This window comes from Echiichthys vipera, assembly GCF_963691815.1.
Source record: "Echiichthys vipera genome assembly, chromosome: 7".
NCBI classification, from domain to species: domain Eukaryota; kingdom Metazoa; phylum Chordata; class Actinopteri; order Perciformes; family Trachinidae; genus Echiichthys; species Echiichthys vipera.
Window position 1 is genome coordinate 29574079 of NC_139832.1, and position 15635 is coordinate 29589713.

Consider the following 15635-nt stretch of genomic DNA (forward strand, 5'->3'; position numbering starts at 1 on the left):
AATTAATTAATTGCCTTTAGGGGGACAAAATCATATTCTCAAAATCATACACTCACCAAACTTCACAAAGGATTCAGGACTGTTGAAAATGTATGTATTATTTGTTTCAGAATTGGGAGTGGCAGATTGGCTCGCTAGCGCCCCTTAAAGTACAGCCCCTACTCCAAGATTGACGTAAATCTATGAAAACGGCGCCACTTCATGTTTTGACTTCAGTGTACAGGAAGTCTTTCCCCTATAACTTCCAAATTGTTTGATTGATAACTTTTGATTCTAGGGGTAGAAAGATTATGTGTGCAAAATTTTGTGCTGATGGGACTCTCGGCTTCAGACGTTTGTGTGTTTTTCAATTTTGCGTTACAGCACCAACTAATGTCCGATTTACCTCTTATTTTGCACAAAGCCTCACGTTCCCATGGGGAACTACCAATCTGCGGAGATATACAACACTTCCTGTTTTGACTACAACATACAGGAAGTTCTTCTTTTCTAACTCACACATGTTTTGAACGTGTACAATTCTTTTGATAACTTTTCATCAAGATGATTGAAGGATAGTTCCTGCAAGGTTTTGTGGTGATCTCAGCCTAGGAGAAGTTCAAAAAGATAGGATTTAAATTTTTCGTGATTTAGTGCAAAAGTACTAGGCAGAAATGCGTTGCGGTCTGTATCCCAAGATTCAGTTCCTTTCAGAAAACATGTGGATGTAAGATATCTAAATGTGTGATAAAAGAGGTGGAAGTTGGAGGCCAAAAAAGCTTTTTCCTTGATTCTATCGCCACCTTGTGGTGGACATGTGTCATTTTTGGTCTATTCTATGTGGGCCCAGTCTTCACCTCCCCTGAAAGTTTTGTTTCCATAACTAGTAGAGTTAATGCTCCAATATGAGTGATATTCAAAAGAGAGCAACCTCCTGGCTTATTAATGTCATACTTTTCTCAAAGCCTCAGAGGAGCATCAGAAACTGTTGTTCTAAGTTTCTTGGTAATTTGACTTATAATTGCTAAGATATGATGAATTCTGAAATGGGCGTGGCCTATATACCAAGATACCAATCATTTTGAATATGCAAGGTACAATGTGGGAGTCACAGGCAAAAACGCTTTCAACTTGATTATAGCACCACCTGCTGGTGAACATTTTTTTTTTTTTGGTGTCTGCCGTACTTGTGGGGGTCTGAACAAAAGTTAAAAGTTTCACCTTTATAACTACTATGGTGTAGGCTGTAGTATGAGTTTTACTGGAGAAAAAAATACATTTTTAAAAAATCCTTGCGAAAACAATAGGGTTCCCAGCATCACTGGTGCTGCTTGCATTTCCTGGCAGGAAGTCAGACACAGGAAGGGCATGGAGCATTTAGTGAGTTTTCAAAATAAAACCCCCTGTGCAGAATTCCAATAGTATATTAAATCCCTATTAAGGTGCAACCACATACTACTGATGATTGTTCATTTGTGGACTAATGTGAACTTTCAGTTCAAGACAAGACCTTGGCCTGATAAAAAAACACCAGGCCTGAAAGCCTACGTCATGGCCCTTTGTTCCTGACCGCATGGCCAAAGACAAATAACTGCCATGTGACCCAGCAGGCTCAAACAGGTCACACCCAGGTGTGAAAACTTAATACCCAAACTGACTCCTGGCTGATGACATCCCCATGTCTATACAACAGGAGAATTCCATTCCCTCTGCCTGAACCTCTCATCACCCAGGGACCAGCTGCCAGCTGTCCCTAGGCCTTCAATGTGGCCTGCTTGGAGTAGGACCACAGGTTAACCACTACTGGTGGTCACAAAGACCTTCTCTGCTGAAAAATTAGTGATTAGATTTGTCTATTGTTTAAAAAGAACACAACCAGGACAAGGACCAACTTTCTTCAACCTGGTCACAAGGACCAGACACTGGCATTTAAGCAACACAACAAACTTACTTCTCCATTCTATGGATTGTTAACTAAACTACAACTGGGCATCAATTACATGTTATGAGATTTTACATGAACGGCTAGGCACAGGAATGCAATTATGCTATATGAGTTATGTTTTTAATGATGGTTAGGGTGTAACCTTGCTGATTAAGTTAAGTTGAGGAATTTTATGTTAGCAACTGTAGGAAATATTGCCTCTTTGTCTCATCATCAGAGAGGGGACATCATTCGTGATCACACCTCTAATGCCAGTCTTAGCAGAAACCCCTCATGCCTTGTCAAAAACTGAACTGGGCCCCTCTCTTTCTCTCTCTCTCTGTCTGTCCTTGGCCCAGCTCTGATCTTGCCTCCACTGCTCCTCTACTCCCTCGACCTTTTGACCTCTGAAGCAGGCTGTTTAATGAAATGTAAACAGGATCTGCTGGAACTAATTACAGAGTGAAGAAGATGTGTAGTTTGTGAGACTCCCTTACAAAAGTATATGTTTTAATTTTTAAATAAACAGGGGCACTGTCAAAAAGTGAGATAATCATTTTGCTTTTTAAAAAAAAAAAAAGAAGTTCATTGTTTTATTTGATTAATACTATTTTATGAATCCGTTAAGCGTCGTTTTAAGTTAGTGCTCGTGTTTTTGAGACAAGCTTATTTCATCCTCGCCGGTTAAATTAAGCTCTAGTCAACAGCGCAAAGATACCCTTTAAAGTTTATATCAAAATCCAGTACAAGAGCCAATAGCTTTCAAAGAGAGACCAAATGAATCTCATCCACCTAACTCAGGCTGTCCCTGCTAAGAAATCTAGAAAGAGTCTTTATGTTGCTAAAAGATGAAGATTTGGTTATCCTGAATAACCATTAAAACTCTGAACATCCTGTTGCCAAGTTAACTATCAGGGTCCCCTCTCTAGAGACTGCCGTGTGCACTGTTTGGCCTCTGACGAATCCTTGATGACCCGGTCCTGCTGCCTGCACCTCTGCAGCCCAGTTCTGCCAGCCCTGCACCTCGAGAGAGACCTGGTGTTCTGCACATTCGGAAGCTGCTCTGGAGCCATGAGACATGACTGTCCTTCCTCATGGATCCTTCTTCACAGCAGCTTGTCTAGTGAGATGACTTGAGTTGGTGCTTTAATGAGGAGAGCTGGTGACCACAGGATATTTCATATTAAACTTTACTTTCAATAAAAGTATGATTAGAATCAATCAATTCGTATCATAGCTTTTTCCCATTCATTTTCTGTGTTATTATATTCTGTGTATATATGTATATATACATTTATATTTTGTAGTAAATAACCAAAGACCCAAGTTGTTGTCTGTGACCTTTTATTCTGTCTTTGTCTCTTCCTCAAAGAGTCTTGTGGCCACTGTTTTATTAGAACAAGCATTATCAGATTGAGATTGATAAAATAATTCACGAGAAAAGTTGACGAAAGTATCCTAACATCTCTTACTTTAACAGGTACTAAACCCTCGCCAAAGTTTAATAAAAATCCTGTAGCTATTGGCGTGCTCCCCTTTTAAACAAGGAAAAATGAATTAGCCTTATAAATAAGGTGATTAATTGATTTGTTGCTTAAATCATACTGTATTTCTTCCTACACATGGCTTCACATAGAAACAAGGTCTTTGCATGCTTACTAACACTCTTTTAACTATAACCTTATCTAAACAGATTACACACACATACATTGGATTTGGCTTTTAGAATAATGGAAGATATTCAAACAGCATTGGTGCTCTCTTTGTGTGACCAAAACTTCAGACCTCTGGCTTCACAAAGAAACTGCAGACCCCAACATGTCCCCCTCCTCCTCTCTCTCTCTCTCCCTCTCTCTCTCTCACACACACACACACACACACACAGATTCACCCAGTGTCAATAATAATGGTACTCTGTCACTGACGTTACCGGAATGTTTACCGTAGCTATGGCAATAACAACAGGCTAGCATTTCAACAACAGCAATAAGCCATAAAGATAGAATTCGGCACTTTTGAACAAAACCAGTTACAACTACCAACAAACCCCTCAGGACCAAATATCGTTCAAAATATATAGTTCAAATATCAAATCAGAAGCATAGCTCCCTCTCCGACACAGCACCTTCCTCACAGCTGCTTTATTGTGGAAATGGAAACTTCGTTTGGAGAAAATGAAAAAAACAGTCATTTTTTTCTTTTTTGTCGTCTAGTAATTTAAATTTTTGTTATCATAATACACGGAACCAAAAGATACATGGATCGTAAAACAAAACACTGGAGGAGAAAAATAAAACACTATTTTTCAGTGTTTTTACTTTTTTCTAGTTGATTTGCTATTTTTTTCAACTCACAAAATATAGCACTTTAAGTATAGGACCAGAGAGTTTCTAGGTTCAGGTGAGTGGTTGGTCATAGAGTTAAGAATAACAGACCCCAGACCAGTGAGTGAAATTTAACGGCTGGCTTTTCATATATAGAAAATGTCAAAAGAATTATTATTATATGGATAAAATACAGAACGACAACCCATAATACTAATGTACACCGCACTGCTTCGGCAGGTCAGACGGAAGAGACCCAAAGCCAGGTGGCAAACCACAGTGCAGCGGGACCCAGCAATGCTGAGAGGGAAACCTCAGGGGATGCAGGAGAGGAGATGGAAGCAGCTCCCGAGAATGATTTTCATGCTGTCCCCCCGAGAGTCGCACAGCCAGAGAGCCATCGCAAACATCCAGAACGGCGCAACAAGATCAAGTGGCCAAAGGCAAAGAATCAAGAGGAATGGCACAGGCTTGACAACCACCTGAAAGGAGTGCTGGAGCATTCCCTGCGAGGAACAGTTGAACGTAAGCTAACCTCGCTGAGCAACATCATCTATGAGGAGTGCAGAGAGAGGTTTGGAGAGTGTTTGACCAAGCGGGCCTCAGCCCAGAGGCAGAAAGGCCGGAGGGAGAGATACATCGATGAGTTGGTATCCAAAAGGCGCCAACTGCGAAAGAGGTGGAGGGAAGCAGCGGCAGAGGAAAAAGAAGGCCTCAAGGTGCTGTGGGATGACCTCAAGCAGAGGCTTGCCAAGCTGCGCCGGGCAGAGAGACTCAGGAAGCGCCGGAAACGGAAGGAGAAGGAAAGAAAAGACTTCTTCAAAGATCCATTCCGGTTTGCCCGTCAGCTGCTGGACGAAAAGCGAAGTGGCAAGCTAACCATCTCGAAAGAGGATCTGGAACGAAACATTAAGGGCCAGTACACAGATGCAGCCAGAGATCTACCACTTGGCTCACCAGGCCATGTGCCACGTCCAGACTCCCCCAAAACCCCTTTCGACACCTCCCCACCTAGGCTGAGTGAGATTAAGGATGTCCTGAAAAGGGCCAGATCAGCCTCGGCACCAGGACCGAATGGGCTCCCATACAAGGTCTATAAGAGCTGTCCTCAAGTGACAAAGATCTTGTGGAAACTCATGAGCGTCGCTTGGAAGAAGCAATCAATTCCAGCGGAGTGGCAAGAGGCAGTGGGGATCTTCATTCCTAAAGAGAAAAATTCCAGCGATATCAGCCAGTTCAGGTCAATTGCCCTGTTGAACGTGGAGGGGAAAGTATTTTTCTCGGTCTTGGCAAGGAGGATGACCAGTTTCCTCAGTATCAATGGCTACATTGACACAAGTTGTAAAAAAGCTGGGCTGCCAGGTTTTCCGGGGTGTGTTGAGCATGCATCCGTAATCTGGGAGCAGATACAGCGTGCCAAAAGAGAGAGGAGCGACCTGCACGTCGTATGGCTTGACCATGCGACCTTGGCTTACCACTCCACACTCTTCCAGCGTGTGATGTGGCCGCTGAAAGTAGGCGAAATTCCATCTTCCCTGGTCAGCAAGATGGACGGCATCTCCAACAGGTACATCAGGAAGTGGCTTGGCCTCCCCCGCTGCTTCTCAGACACAGGTCTCTTTGGCAAGAACATCCTGCAGCTTCCTCTGAAGTCCATCAGCCTAGGATACAAGCAGGAGAAGACCCGCCTTCTATTCGAGCTGATGGAATCTAGAGACGAAGCGGTGAAGAGCGCAGCAGTGACTGTCCGCACTGGGCGGAAGTGGAAGGCCCAGGATGAAGTGGATCAAGCTGTCTCCAGGCTGCAACACAAGGAGGTTCTGGGAAGAGTTCAAGACAGCCGGGCAGGGCTGGGCTGGGGACAACCTGTCCAGTTCTGGTCTAATGCCAAAAGAGAGCAGAGGAAGACCATGGTGGTGGAAGAGGTCTCACAAGTGGTGAAGGACCACTACCTCATCAAGGCCGTGTCGCAGGGCAAACACGGAGCATGGATTCGCTGGGAGGATACCATCAACAGAGTCATAACCTGGGCCGACATCTGGCGAACCCCACAGTCACGGCTCAGTTTCCTCGTAAGGGCTGCGTATGACACCCTACCATGCCCTCGAAACCTCGCCCAATGGTTCGGAAGCGAGGGCAAGTGCTTCCTGTGCAGCAAAGACAATGCAGGTCTCCAACACATGCTGTCAGGGTGCAACATCGCGCTGTCGCAGGGGCGCTTCCGGTGGCGACACAATCAGGTGCTGAGGAAGCTGGCAGAGCAGCTGGAGAGATGCAGAGTTGGGGCGAACAACTCCTCGGATCCCCGTTGGCAAAACATCACCTTCATCAAACCAGGGGAGGCAGCGCAGAAGACAAAGGCGGGGAGGTCGGCACGTCTGCTTACCCCTGGGAAGAGCTGGGACATGTGCGTTGACCTGGACAAGCAACTGGTCTTTCCAACAGAGATCACACAGACAACCCTAAGGCCAGACGTTGTGATGTGGTCCACAGCTGCCAAGAAAGTTCTAATCATAGAACTGACTGTGCCCTGGGAGGAGGGAATACCAGCAGCACATGAGTGCAAGCGGGCAAAGTACAGCGACCCGGCGGAGGAGTGCAGAGGTGGAGGCTGGTCTGCGACCATTCACCCGGTGGAGGTCGGATGCAGGGGCTTCGTGGGGGGGTCTGCGATCCGTCTCCTCCATGCTGCGGGAATGACCGGATGCAGCCTGAAAAAGGCCATAAAGGAGTTGGCGGAGGAGGCAGAGAAAGCAAGTTTCTGGATGTGGTTAAGGAGGAGGGACAGTACTTGGGGCTCAACACCCCACTGAGGTCAGTTGCAGGGAGTGGCGTGGGGAGACGTCCCCACAGTGCCACTGCCCCCCTACCGCGAGGTGTCCTGGCTTTGGGGGTGAAACATCAGTGAACGGTGGCACCAGCTGACGACCCTGCAGCTGACCTCAAAGTGCACTGGAGGAGGTGCGACAGGCAGAGATGCCAAGCAGCTTAGCTGTATTATCTAAATAAAGTAATGTAAATTTGCCACCATGTCCTGATAATTTTTCACCTGTGTGGGTAAATGTCACCTAAGAATTAATTTGCTATTATGGTAGTGTGTCTTTATGGTTGTGTCCAATTTATTTATTAATGTTGGATTGCTTGAGTACCGTAGAACAACACTATGTAATGGATTAATGTCCCTAGTGGGACAGTTTTTAAATTATATCAAACCTTCTGTTTAACCTACATTGATTGTGTAATGTTTTACATTACAGTTGGACAGCTATTTCCACCAATTTACAGTTTTTCACTGTATCACCAGTGGCCGTTTGCTGGTATGGTCCCTATCCGGACACATCCCGTCTGGTGCAGTTTCCAGTCTTTTCTTTCTTTTAGAATTCATTTACAGACTTCTAAGAATCTACGAGTAATATTTCATATTTGGACATGGACATTAATACTGTAAGTCTTATTTATATGGAAAGTGATTTCGATGAGAGAAAGCGGTAAGAACGCTGTGCGACGCTCAGCCTGAGCGGCTCAGGTGGTGGTTTAAATTAAAAATGGAAATTAAGAAGATTTTATGGTGTATTTTTCAGCTGTTAAAACACATCATTTATTATGAAGGACTGAAGTATGGTCCAGGATATGTTGAAAGACTTGTTTGGATGACCAGCAGCTCCCAGTGTTTATGAAGAGGAGATCCGGGCGTCTGAGTAGGGCAAAGGGTAGAACATGGCTAATTCACCGGTGTCAGCATCCTTTTGAATGTCAACTGTTCACACAAAGCTAAATTGGGCCCTTTAAAACAATATATGGTTACAAAGGTAAGAAGTTAGACTTTAGTTTAACACCATTAAATAAATGTAAAACATTACACAATCATTAATATATGTAGGTTAAACAGAAGGTTTGATAGAATTTAAAAACTGTCCCACTAGGGACATTAATCCATTACATAGTGCTGTTCTAAGACACTCAAGCAATCCAACATTAAAAAATAAATTGGACACAACCATAAAGACACACCACCATAATAGCAAATTAATTCTTAGGTGACATTTACCCACACAGGTGAAAAATTATCAGGACATGGTGGCAAATTTACATTACTCTAACTTCGACAAATTTTTTTTATCACAACACATCAGTTATGGTTCTAACCAGTCTGACTATTGCTATTTGTTGTAGGTTTTGTTCAGAAATGCCGGCTTTCATGGCATTTCTGAACTTTAATTCATCCTCTGTTTTGTGCTTCACCGAGTCATGGCTGTGTGAGAACATCCCGGACTCTGCGCTACAGCTGGATGGATTCCAGCTTCACCGAGCGGACCGTGACACGCTGCTCTCTGGCAAAAAAAGGGTGGAGGTATTTGTTTCTACATCAACAGCGGCTGGTGCAACGATGTAACGGCGATACAACGGCACTGTTCTCCCCTCCTGGAAACTTTTATTATTAATTGCAAACCATTCTACTCCCCACGTGAGTTCGCTTCCTTCATTCTGGTCGGTGTTTACATTCCACCGGAGGCCAACGTGCAGGACGTGCAGGACGCACAGCGCGCGCGCGCCGACCAGATACTGGAAGTGGAGCGGACCAACCCGGACTCCTTAGTTATTGTCCTCGGGGATTTTAACAAAGGTAACCTCAGTCACGAATTGCCCAAATACAGACAGTTTATTAAATGTGCAACCAGGGAGGGGAACACTCTGGATCACTGTTACGCAACAGTCAGCAACGCTTATCACGCCGTCACCCGCGCTGCACTGGGACACTCTGACCACAACATGGTCCACCTGATTCCTGCCTACAGACAAAGACTAAAACTCTCTAAACCTGTGGTGAGGACATCAAAGAAGTGGACCAGTGAAGCTGCAGAGGACTTAGGGCGCGCTCACACTATCCTCCCGGACCGAGACCCGGACTTTAGGGTACTTGTCCCCCCTCCCTCTCCCCCCCGCGCCCCAGCCCCGTTTGTACTCACACTACCAGGGCCTCGGCCAATACTTCTTGCTGTCCATACGCCTTCAAGCCGTAACACGTCACACGCATTGATCGCGTGTGTGTGGCTTTGTTTACAAATCTTTCCACAGACCTCGGAGTTTTTGTGCGTCTTGTCGACTGTTTTTGAATATTTTCATCCGACCAAATCTGCAGTAAACACTCCACCTCCGCATCACACCAACATGAACCTTTCACCGCCATCGTTAAAAGGTCCGCGCATGGTCCGTCCTTCTATTTAAATGTCCGAACAGGCGGACATAACGCTACTGCCGTAGGGCTCGTGCTCGTGCTCGTGCGCGTACACGTGCGCACGCTCGTGCTCGTACATGTGCAAACGGCTCCGCTAAAGCCCACCTCTTTCAAGCGGGCCGTGGCGGCCCAGCTGGCCCCAGTTGAGCGCGGAGCGGGTGCGCTCACACTACTTAAAGGTACTAGACTTTAGCTGAAAAAACGGTTTTGGCCGCGGCCAAAAGGATAGTGTGATCACGCTCTTAAAGGCGTGTCTGGACTGTACTGACTGGGATGTTTTCAGGACTGCTTCCACCAGTCTGGATGAGTACACAGAAGCTGTGACCTCATACATCAGCTTCTGTGAGGACTGCTGTGTACCAACACGCACCAGGGTGACTTATAACAATGACATGCCCTGGTTCACACCCAGACTGCGACAGTTGAGGTCTGACAAGGAAAGGGCTTTCAAAAGTGGCAACAGAGCAGAGTACAAAGAGGCCAAGTACAGGTTTAGCAGGGCGGTGAGGGACGCTTAACAGCTGTACTCCAAGAAGCTACAACATCAGTTTTCCTCTAACTAATCTGCCTCTGTCTGGAGGGGGCTCAGGCAGATCACCAACTACAAGCCAAACGATCAACGACTTGCCAACAACCTCAACGACTTCTACTGTCGCTTTGAAGATCACCTGGACAGTGCTCACACCACCCCCCACCACACTACCCACCAGCTCCAGCCCATCAGCCCTTCTCCCCCCACCACCACAATAGAGACTGTAAACCTCCTACCACCACAGCTGCCCCTCCCCATCCCCCCTCCACTGACACCTCTGTCTGTCCTTGAGAGAGACGTTAACAGGCTCTTCAAGAGACAGAACCCCCGCTGCTGGGCCAGATTCCGTGTCGCCGTCCTGCCTGAAGCACTGTGCAGACCAGCTGTCTCCTCTGTTCACGGACATCTTCAACACCTCACTGGAGACATGCCGTGTGCCAGCTTGCTTCAAGGCCTCCACCATCATACCAGTCCCCAAAAAACCAGGACCCACTGGATTAAACGACTACAGACCTGTCGCCCACCTCTGTGGTCATGAAATCCTTTGAGCGCCTGGTTTTGTCCCACCTCAAATCCATCACAGACTCACTCCTGGACCCCCTGCAGTTTGCCTACAGAGCCAACAGGTCTGTAGACGATGCTGTTAACATGGCCACACACTTCATCCTCCAGCATCTGGACTCTGCCGAATCCTACGTCAGGATCCTGTTTGTGGACTTCAGCTCTGCATTCAACACAATCATCCCGGCTCGTCTGCAGGACAAGCTGTCTCAACTCAACGTGCCAGACTCCACCTGCAGGTGGATCACTGACTTCCTGACTGACAGGAAGCAGCACGTGAGACTGGGAAGCCTCACCTCGGACTCCAGGACGATCAGCACCGGCTCTCCGCAGGGCTGTGTTCTTTCTCCCCTGCTCTTCTCCCTGTACACTAACAACTGCACCTCCAGTCACCAGTCCGTCAAGCTCCTTAAGTTCGCGGATGACACCAACCTCATTGGACTCATCTCTGGTGGGGATGAGTCTGCCTACAGATGGGAAATCGACCAACTGGTGACTTGGTGCAGGGAGAACAACCTGGAGCTAAATGCTTCAAAAACAGTGGAGATGACTATAGACTTCAGAAAGAGCACAGCCCCACCCTCCCCCATCATCCTGTGTGACTCTCCAGTGGACACTGTGGAGTCCTACCGCTTCCTGGGAACCATCATCTCCCAGGACCTCAGGTGGGAGCCAAACATCAGCTCCCTCATCAAGAAGGCTCAGCAGAAGATGTACTTCCTGAGGCAGCTGAAGAAGTTCAATCTACCACGGACAATGCTGGTCCACTTCTACACTGCCATCATCAAGTCCATCCTCACCTCTTCCATCACCGTCTGGTACGCTGCTGCCTCTGCCAAGGACAGGCGCAGACTGCAGCGTATCATACGTTCTGCAGAAAAGGTGATTGGCTGCTACCTCCCTTCTCTCCCAGAACTCTACTCTTCCAGGACCCTGAGGAGAGCAGGGAAGATAGCTGCTGATCCCTCCCACCCTGGACACTACCTGTTTGAACCTCTCCCCTCTGGCCGGAGGCTGCGGTCCATCAGGACCAAAACCTCCCTCCACAAGAACAGTTTCTTCCCCTCTGCCATCAGGCTTTGGAATTCTGCTAAAGACACTTAACGGTCATTTGTTATATTAACGACATCTGGAACTCATACGTTATATTAACGTACACAAATCACAGGTGTTATATTAACAGCCCCCCCCCCCCTTTTTTTTTTTTTAACTGGACACTTTAACTTGCACATTACCACCTGCACTGGTCATACAAATACAGTCACTTATATTTCATGTATATAATGCCATATGTTTAGTTTTGCTTGTGTTCATGTTTATATTTATGTAGGTCAAATCAAGTAAAATTCCTTGCAATGAAAATTGTCTTGCAATAAACCTGATTCTGATTCTGATTCTGATTATTGTTGTTTGGAAGATTATAGCTAAGCTAATATAGGCTAAGGCAACAATACAGCTTCTGTGGCCTTATATCTAATGTTAATTATAGTTCTTAGTTTATTAATAAAGTATTATTAGTTGTCGTTCTGTATTTTATCCATATAATAGTAATATTGGTAATCTGTTACTGACGTTACGTGAATGTTACCCGTAGCTATCGCAACAACAACAATAGGCTAGCGTTTCAACAACAATATGCCAAAAAGATAGAATTTGGCACTTTTGAACCAAACCAATTACAAGCAGCCGCCGACCTTTCCTTCAGACCAATTCAAGATGCATTATGTTATGGGTCTTTTGAGAGAAAGAGCTTTGATATGGCCCTGAAACAACACATTCTAACCAGTCTGTTTTCTCACTTCTGTTTTATGAAAATATTGTGTCCAAGATGAAAGGAGGGTTTTTTTTTTATCATCTGGGGCTGTATTCACAAAACATCTTAAAGATCACCTATTATACTACTTTTCTATTCTTAATTTATTATTAATGACTCCTATAGAGCAGCCTGACATGATTAACTGCCCAAAAAACTATGTAGATTTTGGGGAAACTCTTCCTGTTGTAGGAAATCTACATGTTTTATGACTTAAATGAATAAATTTTAAGAATTTAACTTACCTCAAGAATCGGGCACTACACCTTTTTATACAGGATATTTATAAACTTAGGTGAATACCTGTTACTGTAGAAGAATATCTTTAGCAATTTATTATAATGTATTAACTAAATCAGTCTCGTCTCGAATCCGTTCGTATCCATTAACCATCAACTCTGCACTGAAGGGAAGATTGTCACATCGACGTGAAGTCATAAACATTTATTTAATTAACTTGTTAGAATAATACAGTACTGAATTAAACAAAGGATAAATGGGTGAAAGGCTTGCTCTACTGTTGAGAACAGCTGATTGCGCTAATGCCGGCTGGCATAGCGGCCAGACCAACTGAGATTCCACCGGATCTCTGGAGAAAAACACACCGGGGACGCAAAGGTGGGACGCAGAGGTGGGAAGCAACGTTAGGCAATAGAGGAGGGTTGAGATGGGACGGGCTAATGGAGAGGAGAAGATTTAAGCCATGTCTCCCCTCTGTTGTGATGGGTAATAGGGGGTAGGTGAAACGGGGATGGAGGTGTGAATGACCGGGGTAGCAACCAGGATGGAGATGGACGGATGGCAGCAGATGAACCAAGCACCCAAGTTAAGGACTTTATTGAAAAAATACAGCCTGCACAACCATGCAGACAATTACTCATTGTATCTATACTAAAAGTCAATTTGAATGCATTTAAATAAAATTACTGCTTTTCTGTGTCCACGTTACTTTGTTAATCCTATTATTTTTTAATATAATTTCTTCCCCATGAACTTGTAATATTCATCATAGCTCAGTAAACAAAACATGAATTCACACTTAGCATTTCAAAATAATCAAACTCTGTTTTGGGCATACAGCTCGTATTATTTACATAAATCACCTTCATTTTACAGTTCACACAGTAAAAAACTTCTTTCACTCAGCATAGCTGCATGAATTTTTCCTACAGGGGCCTACTGGTTTAGCACCACATTAGCTTGCACGGAGCGGCCATAAAAAAGGTTTACACACAACAATGAACTAGCAGCCCAATATTCATAAAACAATAAACGCAGGATTCAACAGACCAGTTCAAATCTGTCCCGAATGGTTTTAGAGATTATTCAAGGCTAATTCTCAAGTTATTTTTGAAGCACTCTGTTAGCATGCTAATACATTGATCTTGACTCACCGGGATTTCTATTGTTTACACAGTTCACGTTGTCCTACTCGAACTTGCGGCACACCGATGGTCTTTTCTGTCTCTCTGTCTTCCGTTTCTGACTTCTAACTGTTAGTTTTTATTTTATCAGTTCAACTCTTAAGTTTCTTTCCTCTTTCTTCTCTTCCAGCTACTAACACAACCACACCAGACATCGGTCGAGAGGGACTCGGAAAGAGTGGCGCTAAAGTGAGATGTACACTCCTGTCAGCTTTTCTCTCACCGAAAACAGCGCATAACAAATGTCACCTAATTTCAAGAGACAGTAATGCATATACAGGTTTGTTTATAGGAGAAGATATTTTTACTCCTCCCCTCTCAGGAAAAAAATACTAATGAACTTAGATTTTAAAGAATACTTAAAACATAATTTCATATACAGATAATTGACTGCAAATACTTGGGGTTTAACTATCCTTGGTTACATACGGTCTCTGTACAACTAAATGGATGAACTGACGACGCTAACGCAAAGCCACCCGGAGTACCGTGAGTGCAGTCTGATGTGTTTCACAGAGACATGGCTGCACAGGGACATATCGGACCAGAACATCTCCGAGGAGGGCTTCCACACCATTTGGGCTGACCTAGACTGCATCGACAGCAGTAAGTGGAAAGGAGGGGGGCTTGCTGTTCTAGTAAACAGCAGGTGGTATAATCCTGGTCATATCACCATTAAAGAACAGCTCTGTATCGGATGTGAACTGCTGGCTGTTGGACTAGAGAGATCCTGCATGTCATCACCGTTGTTCTGTACATCCCTCCCTCTGCAAATCCAACATCTGCCTGCATTATCATACACACCACCATCTCCAGACTCCGAACAACCCAGTGCCCTCATCATCATGTCGAGAGACTTTAACCACGTCACCAACAGTACGTGAGCTGTCCTACTAGAGAGGAGAAACACTCTGGACCTAATTTATGCTAACAATAAGGATGCATACATCTCCTCTTCTCTCCCCCCTATGGGAAGGTCAGATCATAACCTGGTTCACCTCAAACCCTGCTATGTGTCTCTGGTGAAGAGGAAGCCTACAACCACAAGGACTGTGAGGAGGTTGTTTGAGGAGGCTTAAGAGAAACTGCAGGACTGCTTTGAAGCGACTGACTGGCCTGCACTTTGTAAGCTGCACAGGGAGGACTACATCAATTTTCCGCTTCAGTTCACTTACCAGCTCCGCCTGGGAGTTGAGGACTGCATCACCTACCTGCTGAACATAGTCTACAGTCATCTGGACAAGCCTGCGAGTACTGTGAGAGTCATGTTCTTTGACTTCTCTAGTGCATTCAACACCATCCGTCCGGGTCTACTGGGTGAGAAGATGGCTGCAATGAAGGTGGAGGCCCCCAGCGTGTCCTGGATTGTGGATTACCTGTTGAGCAGACCACAGTTTGTACGCCTACAGACTGTGTGTCTGACAGGGTGGTCAGCAACACTGGGGCCCCACAGGGAACTGTCCTCTCTCCCTTTCTCTTCACCCTCTTCACCTCAGACTTCCACTATTGCACCTGCCACCTTCAGAAGTTTTCTGATGAGCCTGTATCCATCCAGGGGGTCACTGTGGACACTGTGGAGGAGTATAAGTACCTGGGGGTTTACTTTAATAATAAGTTGAACTGCACTAGAAATGCAGAGGCTGTCTACAAAAAGGGTCAAAGTCGACTCTTCTTCCTGAGGAGGCTGAGGTCCTTTAACAGCTGCCGGACGATGCTGAGGATGTTTATTGAGTCTGTTGTGGGATCAATAAAGTAATTCTTCTTCTTCTTCTAAAGACCACACTCTTTGTCTTATTTATGATAAACATAGACCCAACAATTCCCCCGTAGAGTACGGTGGCA